The 15,999-nt window shown below is 38.1% G+C and overlaps 1 protein-coding gene across 5 annotated transcripts in view; it reads right to left on the reverse strand.

The window, feature by feature from the left end:
• Positions 1-15,276, reverse strand: part of apbb2 (amyloid beta (A4) precursor protein-binding, family B, member 2) — a 69,227-nt gene extending 53,951 nt beyond the window's left edge. For all 5 annotated transcript variants that reach the window (XM_015389673.1, XM_015389672.1, XM_015389671.1 and 2 more), the window contains exon 1: positions 15,157-15,276. The gene's annotated coding sequence lies outside the window, so the exon portion shown is untranslated. The remainder of the gene's footprint in view (positions 1-15,156) is intronic.
• Between the last annotated feature and the right edge of the window lie 723 nt (positions 15,277-15,999).

Here is a 15,999-nt window from a genome sequence, read left to right on the forward strand (position 1 = left end):
CAGGCATGTCTGAGTGGACGAGGGGCGACTGGGGGCAAAGAAAGTACAGAAAAGCCACATGGATACACACATGCACTATTGAAATCCCTTCAAGCATTGACCCTTGTGTATATAGACGCATAAACCATAGAGCAAATAGAAAAACTGTGAGCCGAAACAATGACAAGGTAAATCAAGTACAAAGAAAGGTAAAATAAAAGGCTTATTTCTATGAGATTAATTCATCAGTCGGACAAGAACAAACAGGCTCATTACATTCAATAATATACACCAGTCAACAACTCATGGGGCTGGATTAACAGAATAAAGGCCAATTTACACACTCCAAAAAAGTCAACATATTAAATTCCTGTGATATATAGGAGGGAATATTGTTTTAAAAAGCCTCACAATAATAACCCTGGATGAGGAAAACTGATGACTGTGAGCATTTTAACCCTCCAACATTCTTGTTTCCCTGTTGCTCCAAGGTGTATGATAAATGGAAGCAATGCTGAGCCTATTTACTTAATGAAATCACCACTCTTTCCTGAACCTACAGTTAGAAGCAGCAACAGTACAACTGATGCTCAAGTTAATTAGTGAAATTTATCCAACAGTGAGTTAAAACTTCTCAGTTCACTGTCCAGTACAAACACCTAAAGGCAGCAACTCCAATAAGCCTCAGTGTTGTATATATTAAAGTATTTATGAAGTTCAAATTCATAATAAAAGAATAACGGATACCAGGTAAGAGATAATAACATGGCTTTGCCATACAAGCTGTTTTACTGCCAGCAGACGGTTAAAAAACATTTTCCCCCAAAGCGGCACTCATCTACACAACCATCACATTTAAAGGAAGCTTTTGCTTAAGAAACACCTCCTGAGGCCAAAGAGATGTCGTTAAGGCCTTCTAATTACTGTGTTTCGGTTGCACCTGAAATAAACCTGCTTTTATCTCCTTTTACTTTGACATGGTGAGAGCATGTAATTGCTTTTTTTTCCCCCCTAATATTAGACAAGCATATCACAAATCCCTGATGTTATTCTTTTTCCTCATTTTGCAATAAACAACACAAGTAGCCGTATTAAAATGTCTACCCGAAGTAAAAAGGCAGACAGACAGGCAGACATGCACAAAAAGGGCCTGTCAGATTCAAGGCGAGCCCAGAGGGAGCACAGAGACCTATCCTATATATAGCTGTGATGTGGCAGGACATCCGAGAGGGCAGGGAGATCTAGACATAAAGCGACACCGCAGTTAAATCTATGAGTGTCACTGACTTCAAAATGTTTTTATCTCAAACAACATAAAATTATGATAACTACGCCATGAAATTAATAAGAGGAAAAGAGAACTGGCATGAAAAATGCCCCATGTCCAAATACACTTTTAGCAGACTGTTAGTGAATGTCCTTTAACATATAATACCAAATGTTATGATTATGTAAACATAACACAATACAAATGTAATCTATCTTACAGCTGCATTGCTATTTGTTGAATCCTTGTAAAGATTTTACAAGAACGCTGGCACTTCTTTACATGCTTAACCAATGACTCAGTTGGGTCTAAATCTAATAAAGCAAATCTGGTCAGAAACCTAAATGACTGCAATGCCTGGAATTGTTATTTAAAATTCATGTAACCTGACATCCTGTGCATTCACTGAGCAGGAATGCGCTTCATACAATTCAGTCACCGGCCTTCAGCATGAGGGTTAATTGTTCCTCCAGAAGTCCGGGCAGGAAGCTGCAGACTTATACTGAAGGGAAGGTGTCTCAATGTTTAATCCAGGATGTGGGTCACATCATCCACTTCAGACCACAAGATTTGATTATAAACCCCAGCAGTGCGCCAAGACTTGGAAGGAATGCAAACACAGTTGGTGTTAGCATGTTAGATTAAGTCATCTTAACCTGAGACAACATGTATATAAAAAAGGGATCTATGAAAGCATCATTTTCAAGTTGATTCACGCAAACAACTGAGCTTCGTTTAAAACGACACTTTAATCCATGTGAATCACGAAGTAAGCAAATCTGCCAAAGAGAACATGACTAAAGCTTATGAGGTTTGAGCTGAGTAAAAGTTTAAAGGAGCCATATGTTTAGATTTAGCACATTTCCTAAACGATCCTTTGCAGAAACATTAATTTTCAGAATAATAGAAAACTGACATCGCAAGTCAGGCAGCAGACAAACATTTAACCTTTAATTTCCTAAAAGAAACAACAAATGTAATGTTACAGGCCTATTTCAAATCAACTAACAAAATCTTTGCCAAGGCAGAGAGGCAAATGAAAACACTTCCAATTCCTATGTATACAATGTGAGCTCTCTGTAATATTTTCTAAACAGAAATGTGTTCAATTCAGAGCTGCAACATTTCTAAACGCCACCTAAAGCATCATAATATGTGACCTACTAGTTTCTTTTGCTTCTGGTGTGTTTCAAATTGCTCTTATCACGTCATATCATTAAACATAAAAGCAAATCTAAAAGTGCTCCTCTTCGAGTTAAGTGCTGCACTGAGTTTTTGCTAATTTTTTACCGTATTGAATAAGAAAAGAGCAGATGAAGATAAAGCTTCACATTTTGGGCTCCCACCTGAATCTGTTGTTTAAGAAACCTATGCAGTATACAAGTTTGACATTACATTTTAGGGAAAAATTACATCTTACCTGCATGTTATCTGACAAACAACACAGAGAGTGAGTAAATACACTTTAATCGACACAATTTAACCCTGACAAAACTCTTTATAACCTTGAATATAATATGTAAGTTCAAATCTGAAGTGTTTTTATAAAGGCAATTAGTCATATATGAACTTTTAAATAACAGTTAGCTGAAACTTGTGCCCTGGCTTCAAGCTGATTTGAAGTGCACCAGAAATCTGGCTGCCTTGCAAAGTTAGCAAACTGCGGCCACATAAAACGTGTTACCATGCTGACTGCACGCCGACTGTGCACATGATGGAAAATGAGATTCTGGTCTCATGGAGTGGCAGTATTGAGAGATCTGCAGATATTATCTGTGAATAATTCAATCCAAATGGCCTGTGTGAATGGGGCTGACAGGAAGCAGACTCCGACAGCAGAGTCTTGGCACATCGCGAGAATAATCACTGACACAGCAACTGCAGACAAGCCTGGCTAATGGGGTACGCTACAGTTAGCTGAAGATAAAAAGTCTCAATAGGCTTTTAGGCTGAAAACAAACAAGGCTGGCCCTGAAATGCACATAAAATGTGACAAAGATAAAAATAACTATAATTCATTCCTTTTTTACTGCACCACAGTGGCGTTTTGAGCAAAACCTCTTTCTATCTATGTGATCTTCCTTGTTTGATTTCTGTTGCTCAAACCTGAAGCCACAAGAGTCCAGAGTAAATTTATTGAGTTATGTGAAGGCCTCTAAGATATGATCTCCATCTAGGAGAGAAGCTATTGGTGAGGATTTTAATTTGAAGTAAAAGCTTATACCGTCCCTATTTAAAGTTTGCTTGAGTCAGACTGTTTTTCCCTCACTGTCCAATATCAAATCAGAATAAACTTGCTCTATTTGAAGTCAGTTTGGATAACTTTCTGTTTTGAGAAACATTATTTATTTTTTATGTATTTTTTACAGTCAGACATTTATGCAAACTGAGACAACTGAAACAACTGCACCTTTAAACCATCTGCAGAACCCAGATGATGTTTGCAGAGCTTTGCAAGCTTTTGTTAATGTTAAGTTAATGCACATCATCTGAGTTAAGTAGACCTTAAACACAATTCTTCCTTGTGTGACGTGTACAAAATTATAGGCAAAATCTATATAAATCACCCAAGATATTGCAGAGCTTTAAGATGTCATCCTTGAGTACATTTATAGATGCCTGAAGGTACTTATCTGTGTGCCTTCAGGAAATATGGGAGTCAACAGCAGAACGAAAAACGGATACCAAGTAAAGATGCTGGCATTAAGCAGGTTTTATGGGTGCAGTACAGCCATAGGCCCAAAAGCCACGCAGAGAGGAAGAAGCCATTACTCCAAAAACATAGTGAGATGTGGGAATCCTTTATTTTCCTTACCATCATCACCATCACTTTCCTTCCTTTAAGAAACTAGAAATATCTCTTAACACCAGAATTTTAGAAGGGTAAAAGTGTATAAGCCTTCTTTCAGCCTGCTGACCAGCAGTGGGAAGTAAGCAATGTGTAATTTAATGCTCTGTGCACACAAGGGCAATCCTATTCTCTTTACCACTTTTCTTATAAACACTTTAAAGAGCTATAAACAGTAAACACTTTAGAAACAAAAGCATTAGTTTGAAAGTTTACATTTTACTGCAACAACTATATATTATATATATATATATATACATACACAAACTTAAAACATCTGTTTGAAAAAATAGCAGTAATAGACCAGAGGTTCTCCTCACTAGCCAATTTTAATGTTTAAAAAACAATTAAAAGATACTTCTATAATAAGAGGAAGATCATATCTAATCTATATAAACATTTACAGATGCATTTCTCTGATAGCTCTATAGACATAAAGCAAAAGTGGGAACTAGAAATTAATATTGTTATTGAAGATGAGGAGTGGGAGGAGATTTGTGAGAAAGGTTTTAAGATCACCCACAGTCCAAATTGGAAGGAATTTGACTGGAAATTAAAAATGAGATTCTTCAAAACACCTTTCAGTATTTCAAAATACGACAGAAATGCTACAAATGTCGGAGGAATTGTAATCAGATTGGGGATCAAACTCACATTTTTTGGGACTGCCCAGTACTGATTCCATTCTGGCAGGGGGTTCAGACAGAAATTAAAAAAATACTCAAGTTCACGTTACCACTGCATTATATACTGGGTTTGACCCCAAGAGATGATATTGGGAAAAAGGAAGTCCAGTTACTACAGATTCTGCTACTAGCAGCAAGAAAAATGATAACTTTGTCTTGGCTCAAGCCTTTGCCTCCCACCCTTCAACAGTGGCAAGAAAGATTGAAGAATGTGTATATAATGGAAAAGATAACAGCAAAACTTCATGTAAAAATTGACATTTTTCTGAGTGTTTGGACCCCAGCTATTTCCCACTTTCGATGGCCAGATGCTAAGTGTTATAAAAAGCTGCTAGTCCCCTTGACATGTCTCTCTCTTTTAATGAAAGGCCCCGTCCAAACGAAGTCAAAACGAACACGACACGCAATTTTTTTCCAGAACGTTTGTCGTAAAGACGGAGACGTAAAATAAATGTGATCGTCCACACGAATGCATGAAAACGCTGCAAAATGTATGCCAGGCCTGTAAGTGGCGATGTGGTGCCAAAGCAAAAATAGGCGAAAACAGGCAACGAAATGTTGGGCATGCGCAGTAATATTTATACATGGTTGCCCTGCGGGTCCATTTTTCAGTCAAATTGAGGTGCTGAACTATGTGGTCGATATTGCTCTGTTCTGCCTGGAGATATTCCAGAAGAAGAAGATTCTGTTGTAAACCCGACAGCAGGGTGAGAAGCATGAGCAGCAACCATTCAACACAGTACGGCGCCATTGTTGTTGTGATACTGTGTCGCGCATGCGTGTTTAGAGGCGACGCTATGACACATGCGTGGAAGAAAAAAAATGCGGTTAGAGCTTAAAGATGGAAACGCGAAAACGGCGTTTCAAAATCTTCCAACTCTGAAGGCTTAATAAAAAAAGATCGTTTACAGACCCCGATATGCCGGCTTCGTATGGATAAGAGGCTGGTTTGGTGAAAAATTGGTGCGTTTAGGCCAGGGTTTGACTTCGTGTGGACGGGGCCAAAGACACTGGATATAAACATTTCTCTTTCATGTGAGCCAATGAGGACCTCTAAATGTCAATTGCCAAAATGGACTTACATGTTTGCTGAGACCCCCCCCCCGTGCATGCAAAAATATACATATGTATGTGTGTTGGATTCCTAATAATCTTAAATAAAGAATGTTAAAAAAAAAAAAAAAAAGATACTTCGAAATTTACCGATCAGAATTTAGTGGGTTACCGCTAATGTCTTCTTTTTATATTGTTATGCAATTAAAGTTTTAAACTCCTTTTGTGATCTGTTAGCCAAGGCCAGTGAGACTAAACACCTGTCTCTAGGTAGGTCCCCTGTCATTACATGCTTGCTTAGAAGGAATTGCTGCATACACAAAAAAAATAAGGTTTGCTTCCTTTTAATACACATTTCCATGATAAACTGATCTTTACTTAAGGGTTTTATCCCTAGGAGCCAATTGATGAGAGGCATGGAGAAAATACTTTCCTCTCGTCCTATCAGAACTGTTTTCACTAATGAGTAAAACATTATAATATTAAGTTTAGAGAACACATGAAATATAACAGCAGTAATCCTCACATTTGCTGAAGCTGTCCTGTACACAAAACACACCGTGGCTGTGGTTTTCCAGCTTCTTTCACCACATTTGAGTTTTCACTTTTCATGACCACATGCGTGCATTCAAAAGTCAGAATAAGAGCATGACGGGAAGGTCAGACACCCCTTATGCACCTAAACTGCTGACAATGGGAGAAAATGTGAAAGTGCAGCGATGGAGAAAAGACAACATCAGAAACAAAAACATGTAAACAGAGTGTGGGTGAGAAAGTGTGAGCATGTGAATGTAAATCTGCCTCCGTGGGAGAGCTCCCATCATGTTTAGGAGTTCATCCTCACCCGCTTGCACAGGTGATTTGCAGGCAGAATAACATGCATAGTCATGAGCCAGTCTCCATGCAGATTTGACAGCAAGAAGACAGTCGCTCTATGAAGGCTTGTCATATCACACGCACACAGAATAACAAAAAACCAGAGATGCAAAAAAGAAGAGAAAATGTAGTGGGGGGGGGGGGTTCTGTTAAAAAGGGCAAAACAGACAGACAGACAGATGGAAAGACTGGGAGGGAATAGGGGCCCTATCACTCATTTTCACAGCCTGCAGGATGAACAGGGCCTCTGTGCTCCTTCTCTGTTCAAACACACCTCACGGTTGTCTGCTCCCTGCAACAACAATGCACATACACACATATATATACACCAGCCTGCCTGACAGTGAGCACAATAACACTATTGAGAGGCATCGATAAGGGGTTAGAAAGAAAAAGTGAAGCGAAGGATTGATAACCCATGTCCCAGTCTCCAAATCTACAGCAGCTTAGGGTTCAGCAAAAAATACTGCACAGCAGCCATCTTGTCAATTTGACAGCCTGAGATGCACCTACACTCTCTTGTTCTCTATCCAACAATCATGCAAAAAAATTAAAAAATTAAAAAAATCAACACAAACATTTGCCTCTGCAAATACTAGTCTGGTCAGGGTAGATCAGCGTTGTTTCACAGGAGAAAGAGGGCGGCGATAACTGATCTCCATGCTCTTTATCTGATTACTCACACACCCAGAGAGAAAAAAGCATGCACCCACATGCAAACCTCCGACGACCTTTCTCAATCTGTCTCATCTATGACCTCGGCCACACACCGACTCAAAGGCTGCTGCTGCGAGGCAAGAAAATCCCTACTCCAAACAGGGCAATAGCATTCCAAGCCCTCGAACTTTCTCAGGTTTTGACGAGTCACTAACACATACTTTAATGGATTTGTAGAACAACACAACGTAGCTTTACAATTGAGATACCTATATAATAATTATTACACATGAAAATCTTAAAATGAAGTCCCCCTAGTGAATCAATAAGTTTCTAACTTTTTTGAAGTTACCACCATAAGTCTTCTAGGGTCATCGCTGGCATGTCTGTACCCTCTTTATTCATCCACAGGCCTTAACTATTCTTTTTTTGTTTTTTTTGCAAAACATCATAAACTTAGTCAGGATGAAAATCATTAAAAGCAAATAAAAGGGTTAAAAGAACATAATCCAGGAGAATTCTGTCTCTATATCATCTTCAGCAGCCTCATACAGGATTGTGCTGTGTTTAGATCTATCAATCAGCTCTGATCAGCTTTCCAGTCCCTGCTAAACAAAGGCATTCTGCAATATATAATGCAGCCATCACTGTGTTTCACAATGGGGGTAGTGTGTTCAGGTAACATGTGGCATTAGAAAAACACCAAACATCCCACCAAAGTAACCTTTTTAATGAAGACATGATGGTGACCCTGACTCACTGTGCAGCTCCAGTTAAGCTTGATCTGCAGCGATAGCTTTTCACCCCACATAATACTTTGCAAGGCTAATTCGTTTAGCTTTAGTCTGACCTGACTGGGTGGCCTACTTCAATATGCTGTATTATCCACAAGCCCTGATGGAAAATGTGCAAATGAGCCTTCTTGTGGCCTTCCCTTCACCAGGTTTAGATTTGCAAGGCACAAAGATAGCATACAGCTTACATCCACCTGAGCCGTGCATCTCTGCATCTCTATCAGATTTAGCACAAGCCTCGTCACTGCTTCTGGGATTAATCCTTGTGGGTTTGTATTTTTAATTCATTTTGAGTCGGTGAACTGATGGGGAAAATGTAAGATGGTTTATAATATTATTTCATAACATAAACGGGCTTTAAACTACCCCAAACCTTTCTCTCTGACTATCTGCTTTGCTCCTTAGTTTTTAATGATCCTGTTTGTTCATTTATGTTCTCTAAGAAACCAACCAAGGTCTTCACCAAATAACTGAGTGACTTCTGCGGGAAATTGGATGCACTGTGGTTTATTTAGGGGCATCAGAGTAAAGGGAGTGAAACACTTTCTGTAACTATTTTATATTCCCAAAGCCAAACTCATTAAGTACATTAGGGTTGAAACTATATATCGGATTAATCGGTTACTGAAATAATCATCAACCAATTTAGTAATCGATTAATCGTTAACTGGAGTATAGAGACTGAAAAACATGCCTTAAGCTGACAGAGGAACCGACTTAGAGCAGTAATTACATCAAAATTGTAAAAAAAAAAAATATGGATAAATATTAGTGTTGTGCCAATACCATCGGTGCCTTATTTGTTGGTGCTCACCGATACAAATACCGCCATTTTAGTGCTGGATCGGGGCCCTGCCCGATACTAATATCAGTATGGGTGCAACACTAATAAATAATTTTTATTTAAAAAGTAAAAGATAAAAGAAATGTTTTCATCTGTTAATATGCTCTATCGAGAACTCAAGTGGAAAGGATTTAGTTTCAACTGGTTTAATTTCCTAAAAATCCTCTATAAAGAACCTTTGGCTATCAGATTATTAATCGATTAATTGAAAAAAAAATTCGATAGATTATGCGGTGAAGATTCTCAGTCATCCAGGACAGAGTCACTCAAAAAAAGTTTTAAAAAGTTGAAAAAACAAACCACTGGAAGCTTTTTCAATTCAAAATGTCTGGATTAGCTTTGAGTTCCAGGCTTTTTAAAGTAGCTCAGGTTCCAGCTCTCAAAAACCTACAATGCAGCGAGTTGATTCCTTCGCACTATCATTTCAACCCCCATCGCTATGCAGGGCTCCAAAACATCTCACCTGGTCACCCAGGCCAACAATGACCCCAACGACATAGGCCATTATCGGGTTTTGCAAGCCAACAACGACCTCAACGACTCCACATTACTAAGGGGTGGACCTGTTTTCTCAGTTTTCTAAGTCATAATAATGCTTTGTTGTGCTACTCTATAAAAGCTTGGAACTCCACATATTTTGAATTGAAAAAGCTTCCTGGGTGGGAAGTGAAACAAAAAACTCCCAGTGAATTTTAATCAACAGGTCAGTCAATTTGCAAAATAATCATTAGTTGCAGCCCTTATATAGGTTATATAATAAGCTTTATGGTTTATTCAGAAAAGATAGAATCAATCTGTTAAGAGACATTTTAGATTAGAGGTCTGCAGCCTTTATAATCCAAAAAGTCATTTTACCCCAAGCCCAGCTAAATAAAAGTGACAGTCCCAAATATTACAAGAACTTTACATAAAACACGTCTTATTACTTTTGTTAAATATCTGCAATATGAAACTGATTCCCTTTTAAACAACAAACAATTTACTTATATTTTATTTTATTTTTTTAAATAAGAACAAAACATGAAAGCGTCATAAAAAGGAAGATTTGATTTTGGATTTGGTTCTATATGATATGATTTTTTTAAACAGTTTTAACAGTTAATGACAGCATATAAAGATCTAAAAATATATTTCTGATGCTTTAATATCATTCTGTAATGAAAATTAAATAAAAATGTCATTTAAAAATACTAAAGCTTGCAAGACTGGTATTTGCTAATATAATATATAAAAAAGGATTATTTGGCTTTTATAATTTTAAGCCACTATTAGGACCCATGGTAGAGGCTCCATAGAGGCACTGACGGCTCTAGAGCCGCAGGTTGCATTCCCAGGCTTTATATCCTCCTATATCCTAACAGCCAAGACTTTTAATTAACTTAAATGTGCTTTGCACAGAGGAAGGGACGCTTTGAAAACTAAGGCACTTTCATAAGAGCGGGGCTAAACAAACAGGCAGACGGGGAACAGAATGCAGTGCTTGGCCCAAAACTCAGCCCATAAATGTCCAAGTCAGTTTTTCCACACTCAGCAACTCCTGATGTCGTACTGAAAAATGCTATAAGGAGAGGAGGGGGGGACATGAAGGGGAAAGAGGGATGAAGTCAGGAAAGAGAGGGAGAAAAAGGAGGGGCCAGGAAATAGAAAGAGGGGCAGAGTATAAACCAACTTAACAGCCCAGTAGTCTTGAGCAATCAGCAATGACATCATGCAGACTGAAGCCAGGTCTGAATGAAGAGAAAAAGACAAGAGCGAGGAGGCTGATAGGACAAAAAGGGAGGCGAGACAACAGGATGACAGTGCTGCATTTCCACCATGGTGGTGCAGGCGGTGACACGTTCAATTTTTGTGGTTCGCACAACTTAACCAAGCCAACCAAAGCCACAGCATAAACATATGAAGAATGCAAGAAGATCACCACAACCACAGCCTGACGCGGAGGTTAGAAGATGCTTATCTTCACTGCACATACAATATAGTTGGAAAAAATGGCTTCAAATCTCGTTTAAATGCGTTTAGGCTATGGCGTTTCCTGAACTCCTAAATGTCGCCCTGGGAGGACATGAGTGAGAGAAAATGTGATGCAAAACAATCACATCAGAGCCAGTGTAACCAGGTGAGAGACAGGAAGAGGGAGAGAAACCTCAGAGGGAGTCCAAATAAAGCAGTCACAGGAACACACTCAGACCCAACGCACACTCGCCGACAACAAATCTAACCCTGCTAAAAATGCATCACTGCTTCTATAAGCTTTGGAACAAAAACTCACAACATACGATCCCCTTCAGCCCCTCCTATCCACCAGGAAAACAACAAACAGGAAGGTTTCCCCACAATATTTAAATGAAAAAACATAAACATGCAGATAAGTGGCTCCACATTTTTTTTTTTTTGCATCCAACCCCCACGGCGTATTATCAGAAAGACCTGGCAGAAATGAGCAGAGGAAGTGTGGAAGCGATTAAGCGAGGCAGGTCCAGTCAGCACCAAGCACCGATGCAGAGCCCTCGCCTCGCTCTCAGGGGCCGCACAGCCTATATAGAAACAGACTTCTCCTGTACTATGAGCAAGTCAAGGGAATATACTACTACTGCCCGCTTTTTTTCCAACAATAAGCTATTTATGTTGCTAACAATGCAGCAAAGCAGAAAAACATGGGAGAAAACACAGCTAATGCTGCTACTAACGATTATTTTGCAAATCGATTAATATGTTGATAATTTTTTCGATGAATCGATTAATAATCAGATAGCCAACGGTTCCTTAAAGAAGACTTTTTATTAAATTAAACCAGGTGAAACTAAAACTTTTAAACTTGGAGTTCTGCATAGAGCATATAGACAGATGAAAATGTTTTCTTTATCTTAAATGCAAAATGTTTCCATATTTTTGTAAAATTTTGGTATTGTGGGTTGCTCTGTCAGGCATGTACAGTCTCTATACTCCAGTTAACAATTAATCGATTACTAAATTAGTTGAAGATTATTTCAATAATCAATAGGCTCTATGCACAGCTCCACTACTTCCTGAATTTAATGCAGCTCCTTTGTTTCCTGTCTTTCATGATTGGATGCACTGATTAATCCAGGTGTGTATGACCTAAGTAACTGGCCAGACACACCTGGATTAATCAGTTCGTCCAGTAATGAAAGACAGGAAACAAAGGAGCTGCATTAAATTCAGGAAGTAGTGGAGCTGTGCATAGAGCCCATTAATCATGATTAATCAGATTGTTTCAGCCCTAAAAACAGCTCTCAGCCATTGAGACATTGCAAATAAAATAACTCAATATGACTAAAGCTCTGCTAACCGATTCAAAGCTGAGAAGCATGCTTTTCGGAAAACATGGCCCATCTCTAGTCTGCATGGTGACACTAATAGCTGACACTAGGGCATTTATTTGACATCCAAACCCAATTCCCAAAGAACTGTAACACATTGAGCCGAGTGGCAAAACCCACAGAGCCCAACTACCCATAAATAGCTCCATCAAAACAACACTGGTGGCATTTACTGCTTTGCTGAGAAGAGTTACAATGAAGCAATGAGAAAAGGTCTGATTTCAGACGCTCTAAAAGATGATTATGACACCTTTACAACATGTTAGCTAGCTGTTAGTATGAAAAGTTTTCACTTTGCTAAATCATAAAATCGTAGTATAATATATGCTAATATGCTAAATGAATGAAAACAGGTTTTATTTGTCCAATAATTCTGCAACCATTGAAATTTAAGGACTGTATACATGTAGGGCCCGGCATGTTAAGTTGATTAGATACATACTGGCTTTTATACAGAACTGGATTTGAATAGTTTTTATAGAGTTTTACTTTTAGCATCTATATTTTATATTCTTAGATTTAGACAGGCTTTGTCATTTTGTATACACAGAGTGTATACAAAACGAAATTTCATACATACACCCTCCGACAGTGAATGAGCAGCAGCTTAAGAGGGAAATGAACAGTTCCATTTAAAAAGTGCAGCAGTGATCAAAATGTAAACAATAGAGGAGAGACATGGTGCAAAAGGCATTGATGTGGAAGGTTCAGAGCAGCGCTAAAATTGCAGTTTCTACTCTTTCTCTACACTTTCAAATCTGAATTATTAAAGAGTCCTATCAAAACAGAGAGGAAGATAGCTGCTGTTTTCCAGCTACTTTAGAAGCTACTTTCTCCTTCTTATTGCAAAGACCCCCGAATGAAGAAAGTCTATGAGCTTTTAAACCACTTTGTAGACGAATGCTTCAATATGCTGAGGGTCTTTTTAGTTAAACATTTTCTGAACAACAGCAAGCGGAGGCTGAGCTCTGAGCAACATCTGAACATCATTGGTGAGGGAATCATGTTTGGTGTAATTGACTTGGCAGAGAAATATTGCTGAAAATCTAAGAGGTCGATTTTTAACATTGTGTAAATATTTCTTGTGTTTCCATTATTATATCAGGGATATTAAGCTTTTGTTTTCTTGAAAAACGACATAAACTTTGCAATTATATCCTTCTTGGATCCATTTAAAAATCAAATTACTAAACTGTAAAATATAGAACTCAGAAAAGTATTAGCATAATAAAGCATATGTTTGAGTCACAGTGACAAAATACTCAGGATTTCAATGTTTAGAAAATATTTGCAATTAGGATTATGTTCCCACTATTGCTTCAAAAAAAAAAAAAAAAAATATATATATATATATATATATATATATATATATATATATACACATACATACGGTATATATATATATATATATATATACACAAATGTAAGTGTGTTCTTTTATGGGTTGCAGATATGTATATTATAAATAAACATATTCTCAATGGGATTCATTGTGCATTTATGGTATTTTAGCTAACAATGTGGTTGGGGATTTATACTTATTAAAAAATCATGTATGCAAGCTGCATTGCTTTAATATATAAGAAAAACATTTATAAAAACACTGCAAGCTTAATGTCTTATAGCTCTACTACTGACAATGATTATAAGTACTAAAAAGGCATAACAGTTATCTAAGGTTCATTTAAAAATTAAAAACATTTCATGAAAATGTCTAAAGAAAATTCAAACAAACTATTTTTCAAAGAAGGCTTTTAACCAGTTTCAAATACTATTTGGGGGTCACATCTTCCGCTGTCTATAATTAATTAAAATAACTATTTTATTGTTTCAGATAATTTATTAACTAGTTTTACAGTAAATTATAGAGTTATTACATTAAGATGGTTTGGTTTGATTTTCAGTTTTATTGGAAACACAATAATAAGGAGTCAGGCACACTTTTGAAACAAAACTTTCTTATGAAAAGTACAAATTATAATAAAGTTACACTACCAGTCAAAGGTTTGGACACGCCATAGTCATGCAAATGGAGCCCTTTAAAAAACTATGAAGGAAAAGTACATAAAACAAAGCATCTAACAAGGAATGTTTAAATAACTGCTTTATCATGTTTTGATTGCTGCTTTTCACCCTCTTTGCATTCATAGCAGTGCTTCATCAGGGGTCACCTCAAATGTCCTCAAAACATTCTGCCAAAGGCAGAATAACAAATAAATACACAAAAACAAACCAATGGCTCAAAATAAGCGTCCTAACTTTTCCCTGGTAGCTTAGATTGTTTAGAAGATAAACAAGACATGTGTTATAGATTGGCAGCAGACAGCAGTGTAAACGGGCTGACATCCAGTTGTGTTGCTTTAAGCTTTAATGAATGCCTTTAGGCTAGAAAGTGTTACAGAAATGGGATTTTTCCTGCATGTCGCTCAGTGCGTGTCCAGGCGTCTCTGCGTCCTGACGCACCGGCGGAGCGCAGCGCAGCCGCGGACGCGCTGAAGCGCAGCGGGGATCGCCTCGCCGGTGTCCGCTGCGTTTCTCTATCGCTTCCCCGCGTTTTAACCCAAATCCCCAACAAGGTATGAAAAGCGGAGCCGTCTGTGGAGCCGCTGCAGGTCCGACAGCCTCAGAGACCTTCCCTCTCCCCCCACCTTGTGTGCAACACAACGGGCCCCGCTCCCCGGATCTCCCCGCGTCGCATAGATGAACTAAAGTTATCCTCATTCCCTTATTTCCCTTTATCTCAGCATTTGTGTTCGGACTGAAAAGAAGCGACTCCAACTTTGCAGTGTTGGCGTGAAAAACATCACTTACCTCCTGATCTCCTCCAGCGGGTTCACCTCCTCCTCGATGGGCTCTATGCTGCTGCTCCTGCTGCTGTTGCCTTTCCTTTCTCCTCCCCTCCTCGGTTTTTTTCTCCTCCTGTCTTCTTTCCTTAACTCCTCCCCTCCCAGATACACAGCTGCTGCTCCCAGAGAGGAGGGAGTGCTACTCCGGAAGTAAATCACATATTCTTTAAAAAGGGAAAGTTGGAGATTTTCTCTGATTTCAGCAGCTGAATGAATACAACTGAAGTAAAACATCCATGTCTGGTTACGCATCGAGGCTGGAATGATATCACGGGTACACCAGAGGATTTCAATGGACAATAAAATAGAATAGAAAATCCCTTTATTGTGCCACAGTAGGGAAATTGTGGTGTTACAGCAGCTGAAGGTTATAGCAGGAATGGCCAGACAATGTGGACATTAGAAAGTGTATAAAAATAACAGAATAAGTGAGTTAAAAAAAAAAATAAATAAATAAATAACCAAAATAATATAAAATGTAACTATATTTTATTATATAAAATATAATAAAAAACAAATAATTACTGTACTGTACAGTGTTTACAGTACAACATGTGTGTGTGTGAATATTGGATAAAAACAAGTTTAACAGGAAGGTTACTCTACTTAAGTTAATTTAAGTGCAATTAGATGGAGAGTGAAAAATAAGATTTATTTCTTTATACCCATTTTCAGACAATTTACATTAATCAGTGTCCCTTTTCTGGCTGTATATGCTGACAGGTTTATTTGCTGGAGGGTTTGTTTTTCTATTAATGATTAGGTGAATTTAGTTAGTTTTGAAACTGGTTTTTGGTTTGGTTGATGT

Source organism: Cyprinodon variegatus, unplaced genomic scaffold (genome assembly GCF_000732505.1).
Source record: "Cyprinodon variegatus isolate N-32 unplaced genomic scaffold, C_variegatus-1.0 Scaffold469, whole genome shotgun sequence".
Classification (NCBI taxonomy): domain Eukaryota; kingdom Metazoa; phylum Chordata; class Actinopteri; order Cyprinodontiformes; family Cyprinodontidae; genus Cyprinodon; species Cyprinodon variegatus.